General features: G+C 37.5%; 1 protein-coding gene and 1 pseudogene across 8 annotated transcripts in view; one reads left to right on the forward strand and one right to left on the reverse strand.

The window, feature by feature from the left end:
- The window catches only part of FBXW11 (F-box and WD repeat domain containing 11), a 132,556-nt gene that overhangs the window by 51,286 nt on the left and 58,721 nt on the right, over positions 1–22,549 (forward strand). The gene's annotated exons all lie outside the window — the stretch shown is intronic.
- On the reverse strand, positions 8,172–9,385 carry LOC125964023 (heterogeneous nuclear ribonucleoproteins A2/B1-like; annotated as a pseudogene).

Below are 22,549 nucleotides of genomic sequence, written 5' to 3' on the forward strand. Positions count from 1 at the left end.
AACCAGAAGAAACGAACACCTAATTAATTTCAAAGTAAAAACTTTGCCAGAAGAAACATTGCCCAGAGGGATCTGGTAGAGTTCGCAGGAAAGAGAAGGATGGAAGAATCCCTGTCAACTAGTAGTGAATGGCTTGGGGAAGACACTGAGCCTGTAGTGTCCTCAGTCAGTACTGGTTTGAGATGTTTACTAAAATCATCTGACAGTGTTGGTGAAAAAAGCACAAATCATTTCAGCACAATTTTTTCCTAGGGTTATGATCCCACAGTTTGAAGTGTTGGGTATTAGTTATTGCAAACCAGCCATTAAAAGATTTATTTTTATTGATTTTGAGACAGTCTTGAGCTCAATTGTAAGTACAGTACTAAGAACTTTTTGTTTCTCAAACTATGCGAAAGTAAAGCTGACTGAATGCTCCGTCATGTTCTAGTGTTTTAGTGTATATTTCTTACAAAGGAGGATGTTCTACATAATCATAATATGAGAATCAAATCAGTAAATTAACATTGGATACATTACTGCCATCCAGTCCTCAGTCTCCTGAGTTTCACCAAAGGTCCAATAATGTCCTTTGTAGCAAAGGTATCCAGTTCAGAATGATAAGACACCTTTAGTTGTCATACTTCTTTAGTTTCTTTCAATCTGGAACAGTTTCTCCGGCATTCCTGGACTTCTGTGACCTTGGCCCTTTTTTTTTTTTTTTTTTTTTTTTTTTTTTTTTTTTTGCGGTACGCGGGCCTCTCACTGTTGTGGCCTCTCCCTTTGCGGAGCACAGGCTCCGGACGCGCAGGCTCAGCGGCCATGGCTCACGGGCCCAGCCGCTCCGCGGCATGTGGGATCTTCCCGGACCGGGGCACGAACCCGTGTCCCCTGCATCGGCAGGCGGACTCTCAACCACTGCGCCACCAGGGAAGCCCAACCTTGGCACTTTTGAAGATTACAGATCAGTTATTTTGTAGTATGTCTGTCAGTGTAGGTTTGTCTGTTTCCTCATGATTAAATTTAGTTTATACATCTTTGAAAGGAATATCACAGAAGTGACGCTGTGTTCTTTATCTTTGCATCTTATTAGGTAGTACATGATTTTGATTTCTCTTGTTACTAATGGTGGTCATCTTGATTATTTGAGGAAGGTGGTATCTAGGAGCTTTCTTCACTATAAAGTTACCCTTTTTCTCTCTGTAATTAAGCATTTTGTGGAGAGGTACTTTGAAACTGTATAAATGTCCTCTTTTCATTAGAATTTCAATTTATTCACTTATAGACTTGTGGTTTCTTATTTTTTTCAGTGGGTTATAATCTGTTATTATGATTATATATTTTGATGGTCAGATTGTTCAAAGCTTGGCCATTGCATGCCGTTTCAAGCTGGGTCCTGTAACCTTTTGATCTGTCCTCATAATTCTTTAAGCACTTCTTGCTTTCTGGGGCAAAAAAAAATTTTCCAGGCTCATCTTGTATTTGCCCATAGTCAGCCCTGGAATTAGTCAATTCTGTAAGGAGCCTTGGTTTCTTTTTGTGAAGAATGGTATTTAGATCTGGTTGCTAAGTGTGCTTAGTGCTATTGGGATGTCACTGCTTCTATAGGCTCTCTCAGCCAACAGTGTTAGGTAATATATGTATAATTTTGTCTCTGGGGGAAAAACTCCCTCCTTTTCTATGTATTAAAAAACCGCGGGGGCTTCCCTGGTGGCGCAGTGGTTGAGAATCTGCCTGCTAATGCAGGGGACACGGGTTTGAGCCCTGGTCTGGGAGGATCCCACATGCCGCAGAGCAAGTAGGCCCGTGAGCCACAACTACTGAGCCTGCGCGTCTGGAGCCTGTGCTACTCAACAAGAGAGGCCGCGATAGTGAGAGGCCCCCGCACCGCGATGAAGAGTGGCCCCCTCTTGCCGCAGCTGGAGATAGCCCTCGCACAGAAATGAAGACCCATCACAGCAAAAATAAATTAATTAATAAACTCCTACCCCCAACATCTAAAAAAAAAAAAAAAAAACCGGGGGCTTCCCTGGTGGCGCAGTGGTTGAGAGTTCGCCTGCCAATGCAGGGGACACGGGTTCGTGCCCCAGTCCGGGAAGATCCCACATGCCGCGGAGCGGCTGGGCCCGTGAGCCATGGCCACTGAGCCTGCGCGTCCGGAGCCTGTGCTCTGCAACGGGAGAGGCCCCAACAGTAAGAGGCCCGCGTACGGCAAAAAAAAAACAACAAAAAACCGCGAGTTCACAGTGATAGTTCTAGTCCAGTCTTACAGATTTCATTCTAGTTTTCTAAGGTAGCCCTTTTCATATTTGTAACTCCCTTCTCTAACAGTGAGAAACAATGACTCCTGTTTTCCACAGTATATTTATTCACTTGCTCAGTTCTAGAATGCATATTCAATAGTTTTAGAATTGGTTACCTATATCACTGAAAAATAAATTTACTAACCATACTGAATATTTCTTTACAATTAACTTTTGTTTTTGGCTATATATTCTAACTGCTGAGTTCCAGAGTCACTTGGATTAATTTTTTCCTCACTATTAAGTATGATTATGTTATTCAATTGAAATGTATTTAGGTTTGTTTATTTCTGTTCATATTCCATCTCCCTCTCCCAGTCGTTGATTTTATTTTTTTGAGTATATAAAGCATGTATTGCGGTTTTAAGAGTAAAAACAATACAGAAAGGTCATCCTTTCTGTCCTGTTCCCATTTGTCTGTTCTTTCCATCCTGTTTCCATTGGGTAACCAATTTTTTTAGTTTCTGGTTTATCCTTCCTGGGTTTCTTTATGCACTAAGGAACAGGTACACACATGTATATTTTCTTATTTCTGCTTACTTCTTATACAAAGGGTAGTATATAGGTAGATACTGTTTTGCACTTTGCTTTTTTTCACCTGAAAATGTACCCTGAAAATTACTCTGTATTAGCCCATAGAGGCCTTTCTTATTCTTGCATAAGGCTGCATACTGTGTGTTGATACACCATAGTATATTCGGCTTAGAATCTTAAGTACGAGCATGCAGGTTGTTTTGTTTTTGTTTTTTTTTTAATTACAAACAGGACTCCAGTGCATATGTTTACCTTGTGCATATGTGTTTTCATAGTATTTAATTATAGTGTATCTTCAGGGAAGATTCCTAGAAATTTATTATTGGATCAAAAGGGATGAATTGGGAAATTGGGATTGACATATGTACACTAATATATATATAAAAGATAACTAATAAGAACCTGCTGTATAAAAAAAATAAATAAAATAAAAGTCAAAACCCCCCCCCCCAAAAAAACCACAAACAAAGAAATTAAAAAAAAAAGGTTGATACAGGATCAAAGGTAATGCCCGATCAAAACGTCAAGCTACTTATGTAGTTTTGTTGGATATTGCCAAATTCTCCTCCAGAAGGGTTGTACACATTTGCCTTCCCAACCAGAAGTATATGAGAGTGCCTGTTTCCTTACTCATTTACTGACAGAATGTCTCGTCATACTTGTGAATATTTGCCAGTGTTAGGTGAGAAATGTATAGCTTTAATTTGCATCTCTTTAATTATGAGTAAGTCTAAACATCTTTTCTTATTTAAGGGTTGTTTTTATATCTTTTAAAAAGTCTGTCCATGTCCTTTCCTCATTTTCCTATTGGGATTTTGGTAATTTTTATCCCCCTCAATTTAAAAGAAAAATTTAGGTATATAAGTCCTTTTACCTGTGACATACGTTTTAAATATTTTTTCCAGTGTTCTAATTTTATCTTTTTCCAAATGGCTGACCAGTTGTCCCAGCACTTATTAAAAAGTTCTGCGGTTTAGCAAATGCAAACTAAAATAGAATGCATAAACAACAAGGTTCTACTGTATAGCACAGGGAACTATATTCAATATCCTATGATTAAACCATAATGGAAAAGAATATAAAAAAGAATGTATTACATATGTATAACTGAATCACTTTGCTGTACCAAACACAGAAACGCAGAAACCAACACAACATTGAAGTTCCCTAGTGATTAGAGAAGCCACTTTTATCACGTACTAAATTTCCATATGTACCTGGGTCTATTTCTGAACATTCTATTCCATTAGGCCAGGATGTGGCAAACTATGGCCCTCTGGCCAAACCCAGCCCTATTTTTGTAAGTAACGTTATATTGGATCACAGCCCCACTCGTTTATTTACTTATCGTCTATGGCTGCATTTGTGCTACAACAGAAGAGTCAAGTAGTTGTGACAGAAACTGTGAGGCTTGCAAAGCTTGAAATATTCACCTCTCATCCTTTACAGAAGCTTGCTGACCCCTACATCAGAGTAATTATCTATGCATATGCCATAAAAGAACCCTGTTTTTAACTAGAGAGACTTATAGTATGTTTAAATGTCTGGTGGGGCTAATCGCACCTTGTAGCTTTTCTTTTTGCATGTTGTTTTCTGAGTATTCTTATAAGTTTTTCCACATGAATTTGAGTACCAACTTGTCTGGCTCCACAAGAAGCTTTTTATGTGATACTGGGGTGGTTTGTTTTTTTTTTTTTTTTTGGTGGTACGCGGGCCTCTCACTGTTGTGGCCTCTCCCGTTGCGGAGCACAGGCTCCGGACGCGCAGGCTCAGCGGCCATGGCTCACGGGCCCAGCCACTCCGTGGCATGTGGGATCTTCCCGGACCGGGGCACGAACCCACGTCCCCTGCATCGGCAGGCGGACTCTCAACCACTGCGCCACCAGAGAAGCCCTATACTGGGGTGTTTTAAAATTATAAATTAGGGTGAACTGTTATCTTTATAATGTTGAGTTGTCTTATCCAAGAACTAATTTTGAAGAAGAGAATAGAGAAACTTATCAAAGAACCAAGCCACAAAAATGCATCAGACCAACATGGTTTCACAGGGGAATTCTACCAAATCTTCAAAGCATGTGTAGGCCAGAAGCTTCATAAATTGCTTCATAGCATTGATTTTGAAAAAAAAACAGTTCTTCTGGGGGGAGTTATTTCTAGTTTTATATCTTTTGATCAGAGGCTATTATTATCTGATTTTTTTTTCTTTTGTAGAACTTATTTCTTTGTGATCAAATATATGATGAGTCTTCATAAATTTTTCATGTGTGCCTGAAAAACAGATTAGTCTCTATTTACAGGGTGTAAAGTTTGATATCTTTAATATTTGCTGTACCTTCTTGATTATGTTTATTCTTCTGAACTTTATATTTTGGTCCTCTTGATCTGCTTTGTATTGGGAGTAGTGTGTGTTAGTGTATTTTTAATCCATGTCTCTTTGCATATCTTTTAGTTTCTTTTCATGATGTGTTGTTTTCTTTGCTCTTTTATTTTTGAAATTTTTGTTTAAACTTAGAAAGGTGTATATTTTTGTTCTATTGATTACCCTTTACTTACAACTTTTAAAATGCTTGTAATTCTTGGGATTTTATTTAATATTTTATTAACAAGTTTATCCTTTTAATGGAATTCTTTAACTGCCACCTGTTCACTATACAACAGTCAGGACTTGTTCTTTCCTCTTCTGGTCCCTTCTCCTTTTAAGCTGCATTATTTCTACTTTTCAGAATGTATCACATATTCTTCAACCCTCATCATCTTCATCTTTGTTTTATTCTTATATCCATACTGTAATTATTTTATTTTATTTTATATTTTTTTTACTGTAATTAATTTAAAATGTTTACCATTAATCTTTTTGCTAAAGTGTTCTGAGTCATCTCTTGGTTGCTCAAGGATACAGAATTCCCTGACCTGTTACCTGTTTGAAACTATTTTCCTATTGTCTTTGGTTAGAAAATCTTTACCGTACACTTCCTTTTCTACCGTTTTTGGAAAATGCTGTCCCACTGATACGTTGCTTGGTACATTGTTTTTAAGATATTTGATGCCAGTCTAATTCATACTCTTTCTCTTGTAAGTTTTCTTTTAATTTTAAAAAAATTTTGGACTGGAGACTGAGAAATCTTTTCTTTATCTTAAAGTCTAATAATTTTACTAGGGTATCTCTAGGAGTTCAGTGCTGTGGGCCAATTTTCCCTAGTATCTGAAGACCCTGTTAACATGCAGTTCAGATTTCCTTTTATTTCTGGAAAGTTTTCTAGAATTATAGTGTTACCGAACCAAACTTGGGTCCACCCACCTGCACGCAGTAAAGCCAGTCTGTTGACACCAGGTTACGGTGAAAGAAAGTGCAGCATTTATTGCAGGGCACGAAGCAAGGAGTCCAGGACAGCTAGTACTCAAAACACCTGAACTCCCCAGTGGGTTTCAGGAAAACCCTTTTAAAGGCAAGATGAGGGAGAGGAGTCCCCGGGTATGTGGTCAGCTCATGCATAGTTCTTTGGTTGATGGTAAGGTAACAGGGCCGTGTCACAGGGGTGAACATTATCAGTTCTTAGCCTCTAGTAGGCCTGTGGGGGCTGTGTGCTCATGGTCAGCAACTAGTTAACGCTTTGCATTTGGTGGGCATTTTAACATCTGTAAGACAGCTCAGGAAATGATACTAGTATCTAGGTACTTCAGACAGAGGCTAAAGCAGAGGATATTGGGGAGGGGTCTGTCCCTGAAAGGCTTCCTCTTTTTCTTCGATTTCAGCTACTTCTCTGTCCTGTTTTGTTTCTTTCTTTATCTCACTTTCGTTCTCTTAGATTATTTTCCTGCTTTTCTTTAATGCCTATTATTACATTTTGCATTTGAGCTTATCATTTTGGGGGCATTGTAATTTACTTTCATTTCTATTATAATCTTGTTTTTATTTCTTTACTGAGTTAAATCTTGTTTCATTTCTTTCTGCTTTTGGTATGTTTTCCTTCTTGAGTTTTGACTTTCTGATTCAAGGCATTTAAAAAATAACATCATATATTTGTTTAAGCATATTGAGTTCAGTTTGGAGTACTCTTTTCAGGCACATTCCATAAGCGCAATATGCTATAATGCACTAAGGCATACGTAGTATATAATAAGTTTACTTTTCTTATGTATAACTAGAATGATAGTATCTATGTACTATCCCTAGGAAAATCAAGTGAACAATTACCAAAATCACTCTCAGTAGGGCTTAATTATCTTGTAGAACCTCAGTTAGGAAAGACTGATTTGAGGTTTTCATTTTCTTCTGCCCCTCCCTGTCCTTTCTTCTTTTATGTGTGGGGATTTCATTAGCTGAATTTTTGTGTGTGTGTGTAGATGAAGATTTGCTTATGTCACTTCATATTGGGGGGCAGGACTGGCAGTTTGAGGTTAATTTTATGAGTCCTAGTTTAAGAACATCTTCTGTCAGTGTAACAAAACATAGTTTCTTTCTTTGTTTTTTTTTTGGCTGCGCCACACAGCATGTGGGATCTTATTTCCCAGACCAGGGATCGAACCCGTGTCCTCTTCAATGGAAGCACGGAGTCTTAACGACTGGACTGCCAGGGAAGTCCCCAAAACATAGTTTCTTTACTGGGTGTCTTGTTTTGGGGTGGGGAGCAGGAGATCGAGGAGGAAGGGCTTTGTTTGCATCCTTTGAATGTTTCAAAAAATTCTTTAATCTTGCAGGATCTTAAAATCTCTCCCCTGCCATTTCTTCTTCCCTTAATTGTATGGTTTCCAAAAGACAACTGGCTTTTCCTTTCCTTTTTTTTTTTAAATTAATAAACTTAATTTTTTAGAGCAGTTTTATCCTGGAACTGAGTGGAAAGTATAGACAGTTCCCAGTTCCCATATCTCTCTCTTTTTTTTTTTTCCTTTAGAATTATTTTATGAAATCGTAAATGTACAACAGCTTCTTAACTCTACACACGGACTTAAATTTTTTTTAAAGGATAAACGTTATGTCTTATTACACCATGATCCTGGCTAGTAGCTTTTCAAAACGTTGAGAAAAATCTTAAAAAAAGGTTTCACATGTTACCTGAAACTTACAAATTTAACGTTATCAAAGAAGGAATGGTTCTACACTCTTAAAAAGACCACTAGAAAGAAACAACAATTAAAAAGCTAAGAAACTGTCTCAAAGGCTTTTTTTTTTTTTTTACAATCCTTCCTGTACAGTGAGGTAATGTTATTAAATAATCCAATCCATTCACAAAATGGTTCTCTGCATCTGCTCTGGTGTCTTCTGCCATTATCACTGCGTATTTATGCATGGCTGAGAAAAGAGTTTCCTTAACATTGTTAGTTCGGTAACCTGAAGCTTTTCTGTTACCTCTGGGCTCTCATCCTCTCCTATTTATACAGTGAAGCCCATGGTAAATAGGAAGAAGCTCGATATTGGCTTCTCCCGCCATAACCCCCACTTCCTCCACTGTCTCCTGGACCATAGTTTCCTCCACCATATGGTCCCCCATGTTCCTGCTACCACCAAAGTCTCAACTCTTCGTAGTTAGAAGGTTACTGGTTATAATTTCCACTTCCATAATTTCCTCCTCCATAGTTGTCATAACCACCTCCGTAGCCCCCACCCTGGTTGCCATATCCAGGTCCTCCACCACCATATCCTCCTCTTCCTCCTCCATAACCAGGGCTACCTTCAAAATTCCCACCTCCGGGCCCTCCTCCATACCCATTATAGCCATCCCCAAATCCACGACCACTTCCATATCCATCAGATCCTCCTCTGAAGTTACTTCCTGGTCCTGGTCCAAAATTTCCGCCACCATCACCACGAGAATCTCCAGAACCAAAGTGGCCTCCTCTTCCACTTCTAGAACTTCGGACTTCCTGCATTTCTTGTCTAGACAAAGAAAGCCTTTCTTACTTCTGCATTATGACCATTGATAGTATGGTATTTCTGCAACACAGTCTTATCCACAGGATCACAGTCATCAAAAGTAACAAACCCAAAGCCTCTTTTCTTTCCAGACTGCCTATCCGTAATTATCTCAATGGTCTCAATTTTTCCATATTCCTCAAAGTAATCTCTAAGATGATGTTCCTCAGTATCTTCTTTAATTCCATCTACAGATAGCTTCTTCACAGTGACATGAGCCCCTGGCTTTCCAGAGTCCTCTCTTGCAACAGCACGTTTTGGCTCAACTACTCTCCCATCAATTGAATGAGGTCTTGCAGCCATGGCAGCATCAACCTCAGCCATGGATGAAAAAGTTACAAAACCAAATCCTCTTGATCTTTTGCTTGCAGGATCCCTCGTTACCACACAGTCTGTAAGTTTTCCCCATTGCTCGTAGTAGTTCCTCATACTTTCTTCTGTAGTTTCAAAGCTCAAGCCACAGTAAAGAGTTTACGGAATTGTTCCTTTTCTCTCTCCATCGCGGACTCAGTTGCTTCAGCGCGATTGGCCGCAACCGAGCGAGATGAGAGAGATCTCCGCGGACGAACACGAACCGGACGCATCCTGGCGCTGTAGTGAGAACTGCCGCAGCTCGGGAAACAGCATCGCTAGGAGCACCTCCACTCGCGACGCGGTGCTGCTGCCACTGCCGCCACTTTTCTAGAACCTTCCCCCTGACTAACGCATCTTCCCTACTTCAGGCTGTTGCGTACCCATGTATCTCTTGTCCTTACACAGGCGCAACCTCCCCCACTATTGACATCCTGCACCCGAGTGGTATATTTGTTACAATCCATGGACCTACGTCATCATCGGTCTTGACACATGTATAATAACATGAATCTACCATTATAGTGTCATACAGAATAGTTGCACTGCCCTAAAAATCCTCTGTGCCCTGCCTATTCTTCCCTCTCTCCTCCTAACCCCTGGCAACCACTATTATTTTTACTGTCTCCATAGTTTTACCTTTTCCAGAATGTCGTATAACGGGAATCATATAGTATGTAGCCATTTCACATTGGCTTTTTTCACTTAGTAATACTTATCTGAGTTTCCTTCATGTCTTTTTATGGCTTGAAAGCTCCTTTCTGTTTAGTGCCAAATAATATTTTATTGTCTGGCTATATCACAGTTTATCCATTCACCTACGGAAGGACATCCTGGTTGCTTCCAAATTTTGGCTATTATCAATAAAGCCACTGTAAACATCACTGAGCAGGTTTTTGTGTGGACATAAATTTTCAACTTATTTGGGTAAATACCGAAAAGCGTGATTGCTGGATCGGATAAGAGTATGTTTAGTTTTGTAAGAAACTGCTGAATTTCCAAAGTAGCTGTACCATTTTGCATTCCCATGAGTAGTGAATGAGAATTCCTGTTGCTCCATATCCTCACCAGCATTTGGTGTTGTCCATGTTTTGTATTTTGGCCATTCTGATAGGTGTGTAGTGGTATCTATTGTTTTAATTTGATATATGATGACATATGAAGTGAACATCTTTTCATATGCTTACTGCCATTTGTATATATTCTTTGGTGAGGTGTCCGTTCATGTCTTGCCCATGTAAAAATTTGCGTTGTTCATCTTATTATTAAGTTTTAAGGGTTTTTTTGGTATTATTTTGGCTAACATCCTTTATCAGATTTGTCTTTTGAAAATATTTTTTTCAGATCTGTGGCTTCTCTCTCTCTCTCTTTTTTTTTTAAATTCTCTTTTGATATTGTCTTTCACAGAGCAGAAGTTTTTAATTTTAATGAAGTCCAGCTTGTCAATTATTTCTTTCATGGGCTGTGCCTTTGGTGTTGTATCTAAAAAGTCATCACTATACCCAAGGTCACCTAGATTTTCTCCTATGTTATTCCAGTACCGTTTGTTGAAAAGATTATCTTTGCTCCATTATATCGCCTTTGCTTCTCTGTCAAAGATCAGCTGATTATATGGGTCTGTTTCTGGGCTCTCCTGTTTTCTTGATCTGTTTGTCTGTTCTTTCAGCAATACCACACACTATCTTGATTAGTGTTACTTTATAGTAATTCCTGAAGTTAGGAAGTGTCAGTTCTTTGACTTTCTTCTGTTCCTTTAACATTGTGTTCTCTATTCTAGATCTTTTACCTCTTCATGTAAACTTGAGAATTAGCTTGTTTGAGAGTCATAACTTGCTGGAATTTTGATTGGGATTGCATTGAATATTTAGATCAAGGTGGGAAGAACTGACATCTTGACAATAATGAGTCTTACCATCTATGAACTTGGAATATCTCCTTTATTTCGTTCTTTAATATCTTTCGTCAGAGTTTTATAGTTTTCCTCGTATAGATCTTATGCATATTTTGTTAACTTTATACCTAAATACTTCATTTTGATGGGGTCCTAATGTAAATGGTAATGTATTCTTAATTTTAAATTCCACTTGTTCATTGCTGGTATATATGAAATGTGATTGACTTTATATTAACCTTGCATTCTGCAACCTTGCTACAATTGATTACTAGTTCCAGGAGTTTGGGGGTCATTTTTGTTGTTGTTTTTTCTACATAGATGATGATGGCATCTGTGAACAAAGATAGTTTTCTTCCTTCCCGATATGTATTCTTTTTATTTCCTTGTTGTGTCATATTGCATTAGCTAGGACTCCCACTACAATGTTGAAAAACAGTGATGAGAGGGGACATCCTTGCATTGTTCCTTAGCATGAAAACTTCAAGTTTTTTACCATTAGGTATGATGTCAGCTATGGGTTTTTTGTAGATGTTCTTTATCAAGTTGAAGTGCTCCCTCTGTTTACCTTTCCTTTTACACTTTTTTTCCTTAAAGAGTGGTGCCTGGAAGACTATTTCTTTGCATCTCGAATCCTCTTTTGAGTCCCAAATTTGTAATCAACTCTGACCTATCAAAACTCTTTCTCAGTATTTTCACACTTAATGGGATTTTATGTCAGTCTTCAGTCTGCTGCTTGTTTCCCTCTTTTTTTTCTTTTGCACAGTTATCCTGGACTACTCTTGCTCTTCATGAAGGCTTATGGTAGGAACATATGGGCATCCTAGGATCTAAGTATTTCTTTTTCTGCTTATTTTCTATTCCTTCTGCTTATGCTGAGGGCTTGAGTTTTGTGTAGGTTCGTTCGTTCTTTTTATTTTTTTTATCCTGTGACTTTGCCAACATTGCATATTCTACTTGTTTTGTTTTGTACACTCTTCAGATTTTCTGTCTAGGTACTCATGCCATCTGGATGCTTTCTGATATTTATGTTTTTTATTTCTTTTCTTGACTTATTGCACTGGCTATAACTAGTGAAATTTGTATTGAATAGAAGTGTGACAATGGATATTCTACTTTTGTTTTGAGTACAGTGGAAAGTGTTTCATTTTTGACCATTAAGTATGATATTAGCTATAGGTTTTAAAAATATGTCCTTTATCACATTGAGGAAGTTACATGAGAGTTTTTAATCATGAGTGCGTTTTGAATTTTGTTATATGCCCTAAATGCATCTATTGAAATCATCATATAACTTTTCTTATTCTCTTAATATGGTGTATTACATTGATTTTTTTGAATGTTCAGCTAATCTTTAATTCTGGGAAAGCCCCAGCTGATCATGAGGTATTATCATTTTTATATAATTTTATATTTGATCTGTTAATATTCGGTTGAGGGTATTTTAATCTTTTTACCTGAAGGTAATTGGTCAATACTTCCTTTTTTGATAATGTCTTTTCTCAGGTTTTAGCATTATGATTAGCCTAATAAAATGAATTAACCTCTCTATACCTAAAAAGAGTTTGGGAAAGATTACTGTTATTTCTTCCTTAAATGTTTGATAGTATTTATCAGTAAAGACATTTAGGGCTTGAGTTTGCTTTGTGGGAAAGTTTTTGTTTTTGTGTAGCAATTAAATTTTTTTAAAAGCTAACTTTTTTCATGTGTAGTTTATATATAATAAAATTCACCAATTTTAAGTTTCCAGTTCAGATGAATGTAGTATAATATCTACAACAATCATGTACTGGTCTTTTTTTTTCTTTTTCTTGTGATATTGATAGATTTTTTTTTTCGAATTTTATTTATTTTCTTATACAGGTTCTTATTAGCCATCCATTTTATACACATCAGTGTATACATGTCAATCCCAATCTCCCAATTCATCACACCCCCACTGCTTTACCCCCCTTGGTGCCCATACGTTTGTTCTCTACATCTGTGTCTCAATTTCTGCTGCAAAACGGTTCATCTGTACCATTTTTCTAGATTCCACATATATGCGTTAATATATGATATTTGTTTTTCTCTTTCTGACTTACTTCACTCTGTATGACAGTCTCTAGATCCATCCACCTCTTACAAATGACCCCATTTTGTTCCTTTTTATGGCTAAGTAATATTCCATTGTATATATGTACGACACCTTCTTTATCCATTTGTCTGTCGATGGGCATTTAGGTTGCTTCCATGACGTGGCTATTGTAAATAGTGCTGCAGTGAACATTGGGGTGCATGTGTCTTTTTGAATTATGGTTTTCCCTGGGTATATGCCCAGTAGTGTGATTGCTGAGTCATATGGTAATTCTATGTTTAGTTTTTTGTTGTTGTTGCGGTATGCAGGCCTCTCACGGTTGTGGCCTCTCCCTTTGCGGAGCACAGGCTCTGGACGCGCAAGCTCAGCGGCCATGGCTCATGGGCCTAGCCACTCCGCGGCATGTGGGATCTTCCCAGACCGGGGCACGAACCCGTGTCCCCTGCATCGGCAGGCGAACTCTCAACCACTGCGCCACCAGGGAAGCCCTATGTTTAGTTTTTTTAAGGAACCTCCATACTGTTCTCCATAGCGGCTGTATCAACTTACATTCCCACCAACAATGCAAGAGGGTTCCCTATTCTCCACACCCTCTCCAGCATTTGTTGTTTGTAGATTTTCTGATGATGCCCATTCTAACTAGTGTAACGTGATACCTCATTGTAGTTTTGATTTGCATTTCTCTAATAATTAGTGGTGTTGAGCAGCTTTTCATGTGCTTCTTGGCCATCTGTATGTCTTCTTTGGAGAAATGTCTATTTAAGTCTTCTGCCCATTTTTGGATTGGGTTGTTTGTTTTTTTAATATTGAGCTGCATGAGCTGTTTATATATTTTGGAGATTAATCCTTTGTCCATTGATTCATTTGCAAATATTTTTTTCCCATTCTGAGGGTTGTCTTTTTGTCTTGTTTATGGTTTCCTTAGCTGTGCAAAAGCTTTGAAATTTCATTAGGTCCCATTTGTTTATTTTTGTTTTTATTTCCATTACTCTAGGAGGTGGACCAAAAAAGATCTGGCTGTGATTTATGTCAAAGAGTGTTCTTCCTGTGTTTTCCTCTAAGAGTTTTATAGTATCTTGTCTTACATTTAGGTCTCTAATCCATTTTGAGTTTATTTTTGTGTATGGTGTTAGGGAGTGTTCTAATTCCATTCTTTAACATGTAGCTGTCCAGTTTTCCCAGCACCACTTATTGAAGAGACTGTCTTTTCTCCATTGTATATCCTTGCCTCCTTTGTCATAGATTAGTTGACCATAGGTGTGTGGGTTTATCTCTGGGCTTTCTATCCTGTTCCATTGATCTATATTTCTGTTTTTGTGACAGTACCATATTGTCTTGATTACTGTAGCTTCGTAGTATAGTCTGAAGTCAGGGAGTCTGATTCCTCCAGCTCGGTTTTTTTCCCTCAAGACCACTTTGGCTATTTGGGGTCTTTTGTATCTCCATACAAATTTTAAGGTTTTTTGTTCTACTTCTGTAAAAAATGCCATTGGTAATTTGATAGGGATTGCATTGAATCTGTAGATTGCTTTGGGTAGTACAGTCATTTTCACAATATTGATTCTTCCAATCCAAGAACTTGGTATATCTCTCCATCTGTTTATATCATCTTTAATTTCTTTCATCAGTGTCTTATAGTTTTCTGCATACAGGTCTTTTGTCTCCCTAGGTAGGTTTATTCCTAGGTATTTTATTCTTTTTGTTGCAGTGGTAAATGGGAGTGTTTCCTTAATTTCTCCTACAGATTTTTTCATCATTAGTGTATAGGAATGCAAGAGACTTCTGTGCATTAATTTTGTATCCTGCAACTTTGCCAGATTCATTGATGAGCTCTAGTAGTTTTCTGGTGGCAGCTTCAGGATTCTCTGTGTATAGTATCATGTCATCCACAAACAGTGACAGTTTTACTTCTTCTTTTACAATTTGTAGTCCTTTTATTTCTTTTTCTTCTCTGATTGCCATGGCTAGGACTTCCAAAACTATGTTGAATCATTGTGGCGAGAGTGGACACCCTTGTCTTGTTCCTGATCTTAGAGGAAATGCTTTCAGTTTTTCACCATTGAGAATGATGTTTGCTGTGGTTTTGTTGTATATGGCCTTTATTATGTTGAGGTAGGTTCCCTCTATGCCCACTTTCTGGAGAGTTTTTATCATAAATGGGTGTTGACTTTTGTCAAAAGCTTTTTCTCCATCTATTGAGATGATCATATGGTTTTTCTTCAATTTGTTAATATAATGTATCACATTGATTGATTTCTGTATACTGAAGAATCCTTGCATCCCTGGGATAAATCTCACTTGATCATGGTGTATGATCCCTTTAATGTGTTGTTGGATTCTGCTTGTTAGTATTTTGTTGAGGATTTTTGCATCAGTATTCATCAGTGGTATTGGTCTGTATATTAATTTTTTTTTAGTATCTTTGTCTGGTGTTGGTAGCAGGGTGATGGTGGCCTCATAGAATGAGTTTGGGAGTGTTCCTTCCTCTGCATTTTTTTGGAAGAGTTTGAGAAGGATGGGTGTTAGCTCTTCTCTAAATGTTTGATAGAATTCACCTGGGAAGCCATCTGGTCCTGGACTTTTTGTTTGTTGGAAGATTTTTAATCACAGTTTCAATTTCATTACTTATGATTGGTCTGTTCATATTTTCTATTTCTTCCTGGTTCAGTCTTGGAAGGTTATACCTTTCTAAGAATTTGTCCATTTCTTCCAGGTTGTCTGTTTTATTGGCATAGAGTTGCTTGTAGTAGTCTCTTAGGATGCTTTGTATTTCTGTGGTGTCTGTTGTAACTTCTCCTTTTTCATTTCTAATTTTATTGATTTGAGTCCTCTCCCTCTTTTTCTTGATGAGTCTGGCTAATGGTTTATCAATTTTGTTTATCTTCTCAAAGAACCAGCTTTTAGTTTTATTGATCTTTGCCATTATTTTCTTTGTTTCTATTTCATTTATTTCTGCTCTGCTCTTTATGATTTCTGCTAACTTTGGGTTTTGTTTATTCTTCTTTCTCTAGTTCCTTTAGGTGTAAGGTTAGATTGTTTATTTGAGATTTTTCTTGTTTCTTGGGGTAGGCTTGTATAGCTATAAACTTCCATCTTAGAACTGCTTTTGCTGCATCCCATAGCTTTTGGATCATCGTGTTTTCATTGTCATTTGTCTCTAGGTATTTTTTGATTTCCTCTTTGGTATCTTCAGTGATCTCTTGGTTCTTTAGTCACGTATTGTTTAGCCTCCGTGTGTTTCTGTTTTTTACATTTTTTTCCCTGTAATTCTTTTTTTTTTTTTGGAAGATGTTGGGGGTAGAAGTTTATTAATTAATTTATTTATTTTTTGCTGTGTTGCATCTTCATTTCTGTGCGAGGGCTTTCTCTAGTTGTGGCAAGCGGGGGCCACTCTTCATCGCGGTGCGCGGGCCTCTCTCTTTTGGCGGAGCACAGGCTCCAGACGTGCAGGCTCAGTAGTTGTGGCTCATGGGCCCAGTTGCTCCGCGCCATGTGGGATCCTCCCAGACCAGGGCTCGAACCCATGTCCCCTGCATTAGCAGGCAGATTCTCAACCACTGCGCCACCAGGGAAGCCCCCCTGTAATTCATTTCTAATCTCATAGCGTTATGGTCAGAAAAGATGTTTGATATGATTTCAGTTTTCTTAAATTACTGAGGCTTGATTTGTGACCCAAGATGTGATCTATCCTGGAGAATGTTCTGTGCGCACTGGAGAAGAAAGTGTAATCTGTTGTTTTTGGATGGAATGTCCTATAAATATCAATTAAATCTATCTGGTCTATTGTGTCATTTAAAGCTTGTGTTTCCTTATTTATTTTCATTTTGGATGATCTGTCCATTGGTGTAAGTGAGGTGTTAAAATCCCCCACTATTATTGTGTTACTGTCGATTTCCTCTTTGATAGCTGTTAGCAGTTGCCTTATGTATTGAGGTGCTCCTATGTTGGGTGCATATATATTTATAATTGTTATATCTTCTTGGATTGATCCCTTGATCATTATGTAGTGTCCTTCTTTATCTCTTGTAACATTCTTCATTTTAAAGTCTATTTTATCTGATATGAGTATTGCTCCTCCAGCTCTGTTTTTGATTTCCATTTGCATGGAATATCTTTTTCCATCCCCTCACTTTCAGTCTTTATGTGTCCCTAGGTCTGAAGTGGGTCTCTTGTAGACAGCATATATATGGGTCTTGTTTTTGTATTCATTCAGCAAGCCTGTGTCTTTTGGTCGAAGCATTTAATCCATTCACTTTTAAGGTAATTATCGATATGTATGTTCCTATGACCATTTTCTTAAATTGTTTTGGGTTTGTTTTTGTAGGTCCTTTTCTTCTCTTGTGTTTCCCACTTAGAGAAGTTCCTTTAGCATTTGTTGTAGAGCTGGTCGGTGGTGCAGAATTCTCTCAGCTTTTGCTTGTCTGTAAAGCTTTTGATTTCTCCATCGAATCTGAATGAGATCCTTGCCAGGTAGAGTAATCTTGGTTGTAGGTTCTTCCCTTTCATCACTTTAAATATATCATGCTACTCCCTTCTGGCTTGTAGAGTTTCTGCTGAAAAATAAGCTGTTAACCTTATGGGAGTTCCCTTGTATGTTTTTTGTCGTTTATCCCTTGCTGCTTTCAATAATTTTTCTTTGTCTTTAATTTTTGCCAGTTTGATTACTGTGTGTCTCAGCGTGTTTCTCCTTGGGTTTATTCTGTATGGGACTCTGCACTTCCTGGGCTTGGGTGGCTATTTCCTTTCCCATATTAGGGAAGTTTTCAACTATAATCTCTTCAAATGTTTTCTCGGGTCCTTTCTCTCTCTCTTCTCCTTCTGGGACCCCTATAATGCAAATGTTGTTGAGTTTAATGTTGTCCCAGAGGTCTCTTAGGCTGTCTTCATTTCTTTTCATTCTTTTTTCTTTATTCTGTTCTGCAGCAGTGAATTCCACCATTCTGTCTTCCAGGTCACTTATCCGTTCTTCTGCCTCAGTTATTCAGCTATTGATTCCTTCTAGTGTGTTTCTCATTTCAGTTATTGTATTGTTCATCTTTGTTTGTGTGTTCTTTAATTCTTCTAGATCTTTGTTAAACATTTCTTGCATCTTCTTGATCTTTGCCTCCATTCTTTTTCCGAGGTCCTGGATCATCTTCACTATCATTATTCTGAATTCTTTTTCTGGAAGGTTGCCTATCTCCACTTCATTTAGTTCTTCTAGGGTTTTATCTTGTTCCTTCATCTGGTACATATCCCTCTGCCTTTTCATCTGGTCTTTTTGTGAATGTGGTTTTTGCTCCACAGGCTGGAGGATTGTAGTTCTTCTTGCTTCTGCTGTCTGCCCTCTGGTGGATGAGGCTATATAAGAGGCTTGTGCAAGTTTCCTGATGGAAGGGACTGGTCATTGGTAGATGTTTGTTATCAAGGTAATCTGACCTCAAAATACAGTTGGGGGGCTTCCCTGGTGGTGCAGTGGTTGAGAGTCCGCCTGCCGATGCAGGGGTCACGGGTTCGTGCCCCGGTCCGGGAAGATTCCACATGCCACGGAGCAGGTAGGCCCGTGAGCCATGGCCGCTGAGCCTGCGCGTCCGGAACCTGTGCTCTGCAACGGGAGAGGCCACAACTATGAGAGGCCTGCGTACCGCAAAAAACAAACAAACAAACAAAATATATATATAGTTGGGGATGTTCCCTTTTCATCTGCTTTTTGGAAGAGTTTATATAGAATTGATACTATTTCTTCCTTAAATACTAAGTAAAATTCACCACTGAAACCAGTTTCTTTAATAGCTATAGGGCTATTGAGGTTTTCCATTTCTTCTTGTGTGAGTATTTGTGTATCTTATAAGGACTTTGTCCCTCTCATCTGAGTTGTGGAATATATTAGTACAAATTTGTAATATTCCCTTGTTTTCCTTTAATGTTTATAGGATCTGTATTCATGTTCCCACTTTTATTTCTGAGATTGGAAATGATTCTTTTTTGCGGGGGGGCGGTTTGCGGTACACGGGCCTCTCACTGTTGTGGCCTCTCCTGTTGCGGAGCACAGGCTCCGGACGCGCAGGCTCAGCGGCCATGGCTCACGGGCCCAGCCGCTCCACGGCATGTGGGATCTTCCCGGACTGGGGCACGAACCCGTGTCCCCTGCATCGGCAGGCAGACTCTCAACCACTGCGCCACCAGGGAAGCCCGGAAATGATTCTTATACAATTTTCTCCTTATCAGTCTAGCTAGAAGTTTGTCAATTTTGTTGATTGTTTCAAAGACATGACTTTTGGTTTCACTGATTTTTTTCCTTATTGTTTTTCTGTTTTCTAGTGTACAAATTTTGGATCTCATCTTTATTATTTCCTTCCTGCTGCTTATTTTGGGTTTAATTCACTAATTTTCTGTTTTTTTTTTTTATGGTGGAAGCTTAGATTATTGCTTTGAAGACCATTTTTTTCTTTTCTAATACATGCATTTAATGCTGTCAGTCTCACTAAGCACCACTTTAGTTATATCCCACAATGTTTAATATGTTGAGTTTTCGTTTTCATTTAGTTCACAGTATTTTCTAATTTTCCTTGTGATTTCTTTTTTGACCCATGTGTTGTTTAGTAATGCATTGTTTAATTTCCAAACATTTAGGGATTTTCTATTAGATTAATTTTGGATTAATTCTTTGTCATCTCAGTACATATTTTGCATGATTTCAGTCCTTTTAAATTTATTGAAACCTGTTTTATGGCCTAGAATAGCATTTATCTTGTTGAACGTTTGGTCTGTACTTGGAAAGAATGTGTTCCCTTGTTGGGTAGAGTGCTGTATAAATGTCAGGTTAAGTTAGCTGATGGTGTTATTCACGTCCTCCATATCTTTACTCTTTTCTGTCTACTTGTATGCATAACTAAGAGAGGAGTGTTGAAGTGTCCAAATAAAAATTTGGATTTGTCTTTTTCTCCTTTGAGTATGTTATTGTTTTCTCCCCCACATGTATTTTAAAACTGTTAGCCAAGGGCATATACATTTAGGATCATTATATTGTTTTAATAAATTGATCCCTTTAACATTATGAAAATATGTCACTTCATACCTGGTTACATTCCTTGTTCTAAAATCTATTTTGTCCAATAATAACATAGCCACTTTAGATGTCCTTTGATTAGTCAGTCATTGGATGTTATTTATCTTTTTTCTGTCCTTTTAGGTTTAGCCAGTGTTCCTTTGTGTTTAAAGTGGGTTTCTTGTAGATAGCATATAGTTATCTCCAATTCCACAATCTCTGTCTTTTAATTGGGGTATTTTGACCACTTACATTTAACTAGTTATTAAGATGTTTGGTGTTAAATCTACCCCCTTGTTATTTGTTTTCTATTTGTCCCACCTGCTCTTTATTCCCTTTTTACACTTTTTTTCTGCCTTCTTTTGGATTTAGTTTTTGAGTGATTCCATTTTCATCTTTACCATTGGCTTATTAGTTAAACCTCTTTTGCTTAATTTTTTTTCTAATGGTTGTTGTATGGTTTACAATTCATGCCTTTAACTTGTCACAGCCTGTCTTGAAATGATAAGATACTGCTTCACACATGTGGAAGAAAGAACTTACATCTATACATTCAATACTTCCCCTTCCTTCCTCCCCTCCTTGGTGCTATTGTTGTCTTACATTTTATTTCTACAAAGGCTATAAACTCCATGATATGTTGTTATTATTTTTGCTTTAACTACTGAGTCATATGTATGTGTATAAATGCATAACTTCAGAAGCTGTTTATTTATTTTTAGTGTTGTAGGTCAGTTATACTTAAAAACAAACAAACAAACTTACAGAAAACATGATCAGATTTGTGGTTACCAGAGACAGGGGTATGGAGAGGGAGAATGTGGTCAAAAGGTACAAACTGCCAGTTATAAGATAAATAAGTACTAGGAATGTAATTATAACATGATTAATATAATTAACACTGCTGTATGTTATATATGAAAGTTGTTAAGAGAGTAAATCCTAAGAGTTCTCGTCACAAGGAAAAAATATTTTTTCTTTTCCTTTATTTTGTATGAGATAATGGATTTTCACTAAACTTATTGTGGTAATCATTTCATGATGTATATAAGTCAACTCATTATGCTGTACACTTAAACTTACCCATTGCTATATGTCAGTTATATCTCAGTAAAACTGAAAGAAAATATTGGTAAAGTCATTTTCAGTCAACAATTAAAAAGGTTTTTTAAAAATTGTGGTAAAATACACACAGTATACATTTTACCATTTTTAACTTTAAGTATATATAGTTCAGTAACGTTATACAATGTTATGCATTGCAACCAATCTTGAGAACTTTTTCCTATTCATTAAATAACCACTTCTCATTTCCCCTGGCAAAGCAGAAACAGCCATTCTACTTTCTGTTTCTATGACTGACTGCTCTAAATACTGCACATAAGTGGAATCGTACAGTATTTGTCTTTTTATAACTGACTTATTTCACTTAGCATAATGTCCTTAAGATTCATCCATGTTACAGCATGTATAAGAATTTCCTTTCTTCTTAAGGCTGAATAGTATTCTATTGCATATTTATACCATATTTTCTTTAGCATTTCATTCTTCAATGGACATTTGGGTTGTTTCCACCTTTTGGCTATTGTGAATAATGCTGCTATATGAATATAAGTGTAGAAATATTTCTTTGAGACCCTTCTTTTAATTATTTTGGATATAGACCCAGAAGTGGTCTTGCTGGATCATGTGGTAATTCTATTTTTAATTTTTTGAGCAACCACCATTCAGTTATCCATAGCAGCTATACCATTTTACATTCCTATCAGCAATGTACAAGGGTTCCAGTTTCTCCACATCCTTGTCAACACTTGTTATTTTCTGATTTTTTGATAGTAGTCATTCTGATAGGTGTGAGGTGATATCTCATAGTGGTTTTGATTGGCATTTCCTTAATCATTAGTGATGTTGAGTATCTTTTCATAAGCTTTTTGGCCATTGGTATATCTTCTTGGAGAAGTGTCTATTCAAGTCTTTTGCCCATTTTGAATCAGTTTGTTTGTTTGTTTTTGCTGTCTAGTTGTAGGAGTTCTTTATATATTCTGGATCTTAATCCCTTATCAGATATATGACTTGCAAATATTTTTTCCCATTTCGTAGGTTGCCTTTTCACTCTGTTGATTGTACTCTTTGATGCACAGCAGTTTTAAATTTTGATATAGTCTGACTTATGTATTTTTACGTTTGTTGCCTGTGCTTTTGGTGTCATGTGCAAGAAATCATTGCCAAATCCAATGTCATGAAGCCTTTCCTTTATCTTTTCTTCTAAGAGCTTTGTAGTTTTGGCTCTTACATTTGGATCTTTGACCCATTTTGAGTTAATTTTTATATATGTTACCAGGTAAGGGCCCAACTTTATTCTTTGGCATGTGTATATCAGTTTTTCCAATAGTGTTTGTTGAGAAGACTGTTCTTTCCCCATAGAATGATCTTGGTACCTTTGTCAAAAATCATTTGACCGGGCTTCCCTGGTGGC

Source organism: Orcinus orca, chromosome 3, assembly GCF_937001465.1.
Source record: "Orcinus orca chromosome 3, mOrcOrc1.1, whole genome shotgun sequence".
In the NCBI taxonomy this organism is placed as follows: domain Eukaryota; kingdom Metazoa; phylum Chordata; class Mammalia; order Artiodactyla; family Delphinidae; genus Orcinus; species Orcinus orca.